Below are 11525 nucleotides of genomic sequence, written 5' to 3'. Positions count from 1 at the left end.
CCTCCCACTAATTTTATACTTACCTAGTCAATTAGGTTAATTAGTTTAAATTTGGGATGCTTAGTATTAAGATCACTACACAAGCCTTCCTTCATGCTAAGCCAATACCATGTCAAAATCTGTAGTAGATTTGTTGTGCTATCTACAAGGCTTACTATGGGGATTGATATGGATTTGTCTTGGTGCATATTAGTTGCTTACGATATATTTGGATATGTTGCTTTGTTGTACTATTCATAATGGTAACATAATTCAGATATGACTATATAGAAATAAAGGGTCTGATTTAACTAAAATACTATAGTTTATCATGCTATCCATAAGTCTATAAATATTTTAAAGGAAAGATTTTGTTGAGAGTTCCATGGGATGCAATTGGAAAGAGTTTTCTATCTTTGAACTCATTGGGGCTTGTTGTGCTATCCATAAGGCTTCTTTGAGGAATTAGGACCTCAACCCCACAAAAAAATTAGATTAGGATTTCTTACTTACTATAGGTGATGTTGAGAATTGTGTCCCAAAATCAATCATCAGTTTGTTGACGGTTGTACTAGTTAATATAAATGTATATGAATTGATAAATTAATAAAATTATTATTTAATTTTTTATTACAAAGTAGTGTACATCTTCTTAATGAACTCTAATATTGTGATAAAGTCCTTAGGACTGGCCTAATCGATATAGGAGGATATATCGTTTAGTCCTTAAAATTAGTTCACGACCAAATGATATGCTATTACTAGAATGATAGTATTTATCAAGTGTAGGTCATTGTGTGTCATATGCATTGGTTGTCTTCGTAACCAAGAGGTGTGGAGACACTAGTATGGCATACAAGTGAGATGTAAAAGTATATCTCATTGAACATGACCAATTGCTGGCACTCTGCTGTCAAGAGTAGTTTGTGAAGGATATGGGTATAAGTATTCCTCCGATCTGAAATCACCATGGTGTCTTACAAGCAACTCACTGTGCTTTAGTGCCAGACTACCTAAATTTCTAAGTGATGAAAGATTTTTGGGTACAATCAAGTAATTATAAAATCGGTGTGTGAGTCAAGATGGAATTGACCCCTCCGAATAAGTAAGAGTTAATGCATCAGTATGTTTCAATTTAGTAAAATCTTGATCAAGATAATCTATGTGATGGATTTGAAAGGTTGAGATACAATATGGTTGATAAATCTGGGTTTAATAGTGAAACTCTAGATCACCTTGAGCATTAGGATCAAAAGGATGAATTATACAGTAACCATATGCCAATAAATTTATGAATGATTCTATGCAATTTTTCAATCCATCCGGATGTTGGGTACCATTGCTAGATGGTCACTTTGATTGGTATAGAAAGATTGTTCCTATGTTATCGGTTTAGGTTCGAACCTATAGGGTCACACTCAAAAGAAGTTTTTCAACTGATCATGTGGCTGATCAACGATTGAGAATCATTATCGGATTCAATCATCAATTCGATTGATGATTAACCTTGTGCAAAAATTGTAATAAATTAATTCACTAATTATTGATGAATTATAGGAGGATTGATTAGTGATTAGATTGTTAATTAACTCAATTTGATTGAGCATTGAAGTTTTGATTAAATCTAATTAGATTGGATTCAATTTTTTTGACCCGAATTAGATTATGAGATGACCTAATCGCTAAGGATGTTCGATTCTTGATTCGAACTTGATTAATTTTTAATTTAATTAAAATTTAATTGAGATCATTTATTATCTAATTAGATTAGATAATCTAATTGGGTCTAATCTAATTTGGTTGGGTCAGGAACCTAATTAGATAAGAACACAAGTTAGAATTCAAATGGAATCAAAACACCCCTTGCACCACCTCTACCTGCGCCCATCTTTTCTTCACGCATGAGAATGGTTTTCATATGGAATTTTTGGCATCTAAAAGGTGTGTGATGCTTTCTTCTAATCTTCTTTGGATTAGAATTTTGTTGGATTGAGTTTGACTTCAAATTGGTTTGAAATCAAACTTAAAACAAGAGTCCAAATTTTGTGGGACTCTATCTAGCCACCGACCAACCTTCTTCTCATATGCAAAATGAATTTTTGTGTGATATTTTTTATGCCAATCTAAGTTGTGTTGCCCTCCTTTTTGAGCCCCTTATGTGTGGATTAAATCTAGTTTAAAATAAAATTTAAATTTGATTTAAATTCATAATAAAATCAAAGGCTGTTTGAAGCTAAACCAGATTATCCAAACTCTACATGGGATGCCACCTTTAAGAAGGGCTGATTTTTGTGCACCAAATAACTTCAAATTTGGCATGAGAGATCCTCAGAGAAGGCATGAGAAATTTGAGAGAGGGGTGGGCATCCGTGCGTGAGAAAAAGAGGAAGAAGATCCTCTTTCGGGCGTGAGATCTAGGGTGGGGTTTTTAGGGTTTCCTAGTTCCTATTTTGTGATCTCCTCCTTGAAAAGCTTCTTCTTCTGATCTAGAGTTGACCATTTGATCTAAAGAAAGGAGTCTCCATCAGCCATCCAGAGCCTTCATCACGAGCTAGCACTCCCGAGAAGGATGATCTGTTCGAGGCTTCGAGTGGATCACCTGTAGAGATCGAACACACTGTGTGACTGCTCGACATCAGAAAGAACCTCCTACCATATCCATCAGTAGTGGTGATTATCAACCCATGATCAGGTAATGGGTTTTGAACTCATCGGATCAGATCTAACCATTAGATCTGATTCAGGGCATCGATACAATCGATGTAGTGTTTTCTTTTAGATCAGATTTTTTTAATGTAATATTTTTATGTTATAGATCTTTAGATAGGTAGTTTAGATCTAATCTAAAGTATGTGTAGGAGATTAAATAGTTTAATCTACTACTTTTGCTATAAAAAAATTTAAAAAATACATACTTTGAACTGCCTGTTTCCCAATAATAGTATTAGAGCTTTAGTTTCTTATGACATAAATTTTTTACATATAATCTGATATTAATCTAATTTTAATTATTTGAATTAGATCTAAATAATTAATTTTATGTTCAAGTAGTATAGCAATCTGATTGGATAGATCCCCATAGCCGTCCGATCACAGGAGAAAGTAGAGTTTTATGGTCCTCTCCTCTCATTCGATGGGGTTCTCCTATGGCATGTAGGGTACTGTGCGATTTTTTTCATTTAGATGAATAATAAATTTTTTTTTTAAAATTTTATTTTAGATTTGAAATAATGTGTCTTAGATCTAAAATTGGAGTTTTGATCATCGGATGATTGTTTGTAAACATATTTTATAAAATTAAAAATTATTTTTAAATATCGAACCTCAATTCATATCAACCCCAAACTTAATTAAGACTTAAGCGATCTAGATTTGAGAATCAAAGATCTAAGACATCAATTTCATAATTCATGGGTTAATGGATTAGGTCGAGTTAAGTCCATTTAATTGGGTTAGACCTAGGGTTAGAAATTATTGATAATGGACTATGTTAGTAATTGATCAAATCTAATTAAAAGTTAATTCTGATTGGGTCAACTATTGAGAATTGATCAAGAGAAAAAATTGAGGAGACCCTATTTTGATAGTTGGTATCAAAAATTAAAGATAGTCCTAGAGCATGAGTGGATCTTGTACGTGTTGATAGATCCGGCATCTAAGGAGTCCGCTCCTAATGCTCACAATACAGTTTGAGATACCTACTTGAAGTGGCTCAACGACCATACCATGGTATGTTGTATTATACAAGTGACTATGAACGATGAGTTTAGTCGCAAATTCGAAGAAGCTCAGTCAAAAGAAATACTCAAAGTGTTGAATGATTCTTTTAGCACTTTCGATGATGTTGAGCGGTACAAGATCAGTTGCATCGTTTGCAATGCTAGGATAAGGGAGGGGGTGTCAGTAATCGATCATGTACTGTACATGATCAAACAGATCGAGCACCTTAGCAAGCTCGACCTTTTCTTGCACGAGCAGCTTGGAAAAGATGCAATTCTGAATTCTCTGTCGAAATCCTACTTACCATTTCTCAGTCATTATCGAATGACGAAGCTTATAGTAAACTATCACGATCTATTGGGGTTGCTTCAGATTTTTGAAAAAGATCACCAACTCCATAAGGAGATGGTGAATGTAGTGAGAGTATCTTCTTCAGACAAGTGTTGTCTCTTTTTTTAAGAAAGGAAAGAAGAAGAAGAAAAATAAGGTGCCAAGTGCTGGAGGTCAGATCGTGAAGTCTAAGTCCAAGTCCGATCCGAGTTAGATAGAGTGCTTCTACTGTAGGAAACAAGATCATTAGAAGAGAAACTATCCTCAATACATTGCTTTCCTTGACCCAAACAGACTAAAGAAAAAGAAGCAATCGATTGCTAAGCAAGGTAATTATATGATAACTCCTTGCAACTTCTCAATTTATGATACAATGACCTGGGTGTTATATACTGGTAGTCTTATTAACATTTGCAATTTATTGTAGGGACTTCAAGTCAGTAGGAGATTTGAAGATGGTGAGAGATTCTTGAATGTTGGAGATAGAAGATCAGTTTTAATTCTAGCTTTAGAAATCATCAAACTTGTATTCAATTCTCATATCATTAGTGACTGCCATTATTGTCCTAGTTTCTTATTGAATGTAATTTCTGTAGGCCTTTTGGTCAAAAAAAATTATGAAATTTTAATAAAAAAAATTTATGATATCATTTTGAATGGTGTTACTGTAATGCATGGACAATTGAACAATGGAATATATGTTATATCACAGTCTAGTATAATGTACACATCAAGAAAATACTCTAGGATAGATGATGTCTTAGATGTCTACCTTTGGCACTATAGGCTAGGTCATATTAATAAGAATAGGATGAACAGGTTAATTGTTAATCTGAGAGAAAATTCTTAAGGACAATGATTGTGAATTATTGCCATCCTGTGAATCATGTTTACTTGGAAAGATGACCAAACCATCTTTTACTGGAAAAGGTAAATGAGCTAATGATGTTCTAGGTCACATACATACTGATGTATATGGACCAATGAGCACAAGTGTGAAAGGAGGACATTAATACTTTATTACATTCACAGACAACCTATCTAGGTATGGGTACATCTACTTAATAAAGAATAAATCAGAATCATTTGAAATATTCAAAAGATTTTATAGCGAGATAGAGAAATAAACTGGAAAGAGCATTAAAGCTCTTTGATCTGATCGAGGAGGTGAATACCTTTCTGATGAATTTCTGACTCATCTAGAAGAGAATGGGATTCTCTCACAATAGACTCCTCTTGGAATGCCATAACATAATGGCATCTCAGAAAGGAGGAATCGAATCTTGTTGGATACGGTTTGGTCCATGATGGAATTTTCGAGTCTGCCAATCTCATTTTGGGGTTATGCACTCGAGTCGGCTTGCTATGTACTTAATAGGGTTCCAAGTAAGTCTACGAATAAAACACCATATGAGATATGGACTGGACATAAATCAGTACTCTCACATCTTAGGATTGGGGGTGTCTAACTTATGTCAGATATTTAAAAACAGACAACCTAGGACTAGGTCTGACAAGTGTATCTTCATAGGGTATCCTAAAGAAATAATGGGGGATTACTTCTACTTTGCTAATAAACAAAAAATGTTCATGAGCAATAAAGTATAATTTTTTTAAAAAAAATTTCTAAGTGAAAGAATTAGTGCTTCTAAAATTGAGCTTGATGAAGTTCGACAGGTAGAAGAACCAACATAATCTAGTAAACTCACAGAATTCGATTTGACTAAGTCAAATCCAAAACCTGTTAATGATGCACCATTAAGGAAATCCGATAGAGTATCACGCCCATCGAATAAATACTATAATTTCTTGATTGGAGATAGAGATCCTATTGAACTCAATGAGAACAATGAGTATCCGTTCTCTTACATAGATGCAATGTAGAGATCTGACTTCGATAAGTGGTTAGAAGTCATGAAATCTGAAATAGAGTCCATGAAGGTCAATGATGTATGGACATTAGTTGACCCACCTGAAGGGATAAAACCCATAGGGTGTATGTGGATCTTTAAGAGGAAGAGAGGTGTAGATGGTAAGGTGGAGACCTATAAAGCCCGTTTGGTTGCCAAAGGATATCATCAACATTATGGTATTGACTATAATGAGACGTTCTCTCCTGTGGTAATGCTGAAATCTATTCGGATCATGCTTGCGATAGCTGCACATCTAGACTATAAATCCGACAAATGGATGTGAAAATAGTTTTCCTTAATGGTGAGCTGGAAGAAGAGGTGTATATGATACAACTTGAAGGTTTAACATCCACAGACGAGTCTAAGGTATGCAAGTTTCAGAGATCTATTTATGGATTGAAGCAAGCAAGTAGGAGTTGGAACATGCATTTTGATAAAGTGATCAGAACATATAACTTCATTAGAAATGAAGAAGAATCCTGCATATACAAATGGGTTAATAATTCTATAGTAGTATTTTTTGTTTGGTATGTGGACGATATTCTCTTAATCGAGAATGACGTTCCTGCATTACAAGAAATAAAAGTTTGGCTATCATCTCAGTTCTCCATGAAGGACTTAGGAGAAGCATCCTACATCCTTGGGATAAAGATCTATAGAGATAGATCTAAGAGGGTACTTGAATTATCCTAGTCCATGTATATCAACACCGTGTTGAAATGGTTCAACATAAAAAATTTCAAGAAGGGCTATCCTCCGATAGACCATGGAATTACTCTCTCAAAGAAGAATTATCTGATAACTCCTCAAGAGAGAGCATATGAGCAAGATTCCATATGCTTCGACAGTAGATTTCATAATGTACACTATGACATGTATAAGATCAAACGTGACATACTCCCTAGGAGTAGTGAGCAGATACCAATTTGATCCAGGAGAGAATCACTAGAAGGTTGAAAAAGCCATCCTTAAGTATTTGAGAAATACTAAGGATCCATGGCTTATTTATAGAGAAATCGACTTAAAATTTATAGAATTTACAGACTCTAATTTTCAGTCGGATCATGACGACAGCAAGAACGTGTCGGGTTACATCTATACCCTGAACAATGGAGCAATTTGCTAGAAAAGTTTTAAGCAGCACACTGTGGCCGACTCTACTTGCGAGGTAGAATACATCGCGGCATCCGATGTTGCAAAAGAAGCTATGTGGTTATGAAAGTTCATCAGTGAACTCAAAGTGGCACCCTCTCTCGATGGCTTTATGTTGTTGTACTATGATAGTACTGGCACCATTGCTCAAGTGAAGAAACTGAAGTCACATCAGCACACCAAACATATTCTACACCGCTACCATCTGATCCGAAAGATCATGGATCGAGGTGATGTTGAGCTTCAGAAGATCGACAAAAAGAAAATCTGATCGATCTATTTACTAAAGCCCTCAGTATCAAGGAGTTCGAAGATCATAAACTGAAGATGGGTATAAGATACTATACTGATTAGCTTTAGGTCAAGTGGGAGTTGTTAAAAATTGTATCCCAAAATCAATCGTCAAACTATTGACGGTTGTGTTAGTCAATATAAATGTATATAAATTGATAAATTAATAAAATTATTATTTAGTTTTTTCATCACAAAATAGTGTAGATCTTCTTAATGAACTCCAATGTTGTGATGAAGTCCTTAGGACTGTCCTAATCGATATAGGAGGATATATCGTTTAGTCGTTAAAATTAGTTGATGATTAAATAATACGCTATTAGCAGGATGATGGTGTTTATCGAGTATAGGTCATTGTGTATCATCTGCATTGGTTGTCCTCATAACCAAGAGGTGTGGAGACACTGGTATGTTATACAAGTGAGATATACGAGTACATCTCATTGAACATGACCAACTGCTGGGCACTCTATTGTCAAGAGTAGCTCACGAAGAATATGGATATAAGTATCCCTCTGATCTGAGATCACCACAGTGACTTACAAGCAACTCACTATGCTTTAGTGTCAGACTATCTAAATTTTTAATTCAATGATGGAAGGTTTTTGGGTACAGTCAAGTACTTGCGAAGTTGGTGTGTGAGTCAAGATAAAGTTTATCCCTCTAAATAAGTAAGAGTTAATGCATCAGTGTATTTTAATTTAGTAAAACTTTGACCATGATAATCCATATGATCGATTTGAAAGGTTGAGATATAATGTGGTTGACAAATCTGGGTTTGATAGTGAAACTTCAGGTCACCTTGAGCATTAGAATCAAAGGGATGAATTATACGGTAACCATATGCCAATAGGTTCATGAATGATGCTATACAATCTTTCGACCTATCCGGACATCAAGTATCATTGCTAGATGGTCACTTTGATTGGTATAAAAAGATTATTCCTATGCTACCAACTTAGGTTTGAACGTATAGGGTCACACTCAAAAAAAATTTTCGATTGATCATGTAGCTGATCAACGATTGAGAATCATTATAGGGTTCGATCGTCAATTCGATTAATGATTAACCTTGCGCAAAAGTTATAATAAATTAATTCACTAATTGTTAGTGAATTATAAGAAGATTGATTAGTGATTAGATTTTTAATTAATTCAATTTGATCGAGTATTAAAGTTTGGATTAAATCTAATTGGATTGGATTCAATTTGGTTTGACCCGATTAGGTTATGAGATGACCTAATCGCTAAAGGTGTTCGATTCCTAATTTGAGCTCGATTAATTTCTAATCTGATTAAAATTTAATCAAGACTATTTATTATCTGATTAGATTAGATAAGTTAATTGGATCTCACCTATTTTGGTTGGGTCAAGAATCTAATTAGATAAGAACACAAGTTAGAATTTAAATAGAATCAAAACACCTCTTGCGCCACCTCTACCTGCGCCCATCTTTTCTTCATGCATGAGAATGGCTTTTATGTGAATTTTTTGCACCCTGAAGGTGTGTGATGCATTATTCTAATTCTCTTTAGATTAGAATTTTGTTGGATTGAGTTTGATTTCAAATTGGTTTGAATCAAACTTAAAACAAGAGTCCAAGTTTTGTGGGACTCTACCTAGCCGCCGACCAGCCTTCTTCTCATGTGCAAAATGAATTTTTGTGTGGTGTTTTTTATACTAATATAAGTTGCGTCACCCTCATTTTTGAGTTTCTTATGTGTGGATTAAATCTGATTTAAAATAGAATTCAAATTTGATTTGAATTCATGATAAGATCAAAGGCTGTTTGAAGCTGAACCAGATTATCCAAACTCTATATGGGACGCCACCTTTAAGAAGGGCTGATTTTTGTGTTCCAAATAACTTCAAATTTGGTGTGAGAGATCCTAAGAGAGGGTATGAAAAATCTAAGAGAGAGGGGTGGGCATTCGTGCATGAAAAAAGAGAAAGAAGATCCTCTTTGGGGCATGAGATCTAGGGTGGGGGTTCTAGGGTTTCCTAGTTCTTGTTTTGTGAGAGAGAAAAACAAAAAGAGTTTTGTTCTTCTTCTTCCACACCATCTCCTCATTGAAAAGATCTTTCTTTTGATCTAAAAGTATCCATTTGATCTGAAGAAAGGAGTCTCCATCAGCCATCCAGAGCCTTCATCATGAGCTAGCACTCCTGGGAAGGACGATCTGTTTGGGACTTCGAGTGGACCACCTGTAGAGGTCGAACACGCTGTGCGGGTGCTCGATATTAAGAAGGATCTCCTACCACATCTATTAGCAGTGATGATCATTGACCCATGATCAGATAATGGGTTCTGAACTCATCAGATCAGATCTATCTGTTTGATTTGACTTAGGGCATCGATACGATCAATGCAGTGTTCTCTTTCAGATCAAATTTTTTTTGTGCAATATTTTTATATCATAGATCCTTAGATAGATAGTTTAGATCTGATCTAAAGTATGTATAAGAGATTAAATAGTTTAATCTACTATTTTTGCTATAAAAAATTTAAAAAAATATATATTTTGAACTGCTTGTTTCCCAATAGGTGAGGGCTATGGTATCCGATAACATAGTGGGAGATATAACTTGACAAAAGACCTCATCTAGTTATGCATGTCATCATAAGTAGTTTGCTTATACTATTATTCTTAATTAATATAGATTAAATATCTACATTAGAGCATCTTCACTCTCATTGTGTGGCATCTTTGATGCAAATAAGTTGATCGGTCCAAACTATGTGGACTGGTTGAGAAATTTACAAATCATATTTGCATAGGAGAAAGTCTTTTATTTTCTAGATATTCCTGATCTAGATCCAATCAATGATGATGCTTTCAAAAAAAAAGAAGGCAAAAGATGTCTCCACAGATATCACCTATTATTACTGTGGCAAGATGGGACATTGGAAGAAGAACTGCAAGAGATTTCTTGCAAGCTTGAAGTAGGGTGTAAGTGATGCATAGAAAGGTGTGTGTATGATACATACTATCTTTTTATTGAGTACTTCAATCAATGATTCTTGAGTATTGGATACCGTATATGATTTTCATATCTGCAATTCGTTGCAGGGACTATAGAGAATCAGAGGGCTGAAAAGATCTGACTTCAAGCTTTTTGGCACAAGTGGAGAGTCCATTCACATCAAAGCTATAGAAACGTACCTACTGAATTTGCCATCGAACAAGATTCTAGAATTAGAAGAATGCTATTATATGCCTAAGATCATTAGAAACATTATTTCTATACCTCTATTACTGAAACAAGATTTTGAAATAAAGATAATGGGCAATGGTTACTCCATGTATCATTCTAATGAGTTCTATGGCAATGGCTATGCAGTTGATAATCTTTTGATTCTTGCACTCAATAAAAATATCCTTCATATTCATAAAAATATAAAAAGAAAGAGAGAAGATGTGAACATCACATATCTCTGGTATTGCCGTTTTGATCATATTAGTGAGTCAAGGATAAACAAGTTATACAAAGAAGAGTTCTTTGATCCCTATAATTTTGAATCATATAGAATTTATGAATTTTGTCTTAAGGATAAGATGACCAAGACTCTATTCGCTGAACATGGAGAGAGGATAAGTGAGTTGTTAGCCTTAATATATTTAGATGTATATGGATCAATGATAACTCAAGCCAGAGGAAGACACTCCTACTTTATCACCTTTACGGATGATCTAGCTAGGTTTGGATATGTGTATTTGATGAAATATAAATTTAAAATCTTTGATAAGTTCAAAGAGTATCAAAGTATGATCGAAAAGTAATTTAAAAAAAAATATTAAGATTTTTCGATCTGATCGGAGAGGAGAATACTTGTCTAGAGAATTTTTTGATCATCTCAAGGACAAAGATATTCTCTCTGAATGGACACCTCCTTATACACCATAGATAAATGGTGTGGTAGAAGGAGGAATCGCTCTCTAATAGATACGGTGTGGTCTATGATGTGCTTCATTGATCTTTCAATATCATTCTAGGGATGTGCTCTAGAAACTGCCGCATATGTAATGAATAGGGTGCCTTCAAAGTCTGTTGCTAGTACTCTATATGAGATATGGAAAGGAAGAAAGTCTAATCTTAAACATCTTAAGATATGGAGTTGTTCTATTTATATCAAGAAT

This window comes from Elaeis guineensis, chromosome 4 (genome assembly GCF_000442705.2).
Source record: "Elaeis guineensis isolate ETL-2024a chromosome 4, EG11, whole genome shotgun sequence".
NCBI lineage: Eukaryota > Viridiplantae > Streptophyta > Magnoliopsida > Arecales > Arecaceae > Elaeis > Elaeis guineensis.
Note: the sequence above shows the minus strand (reverse complement) of the source record.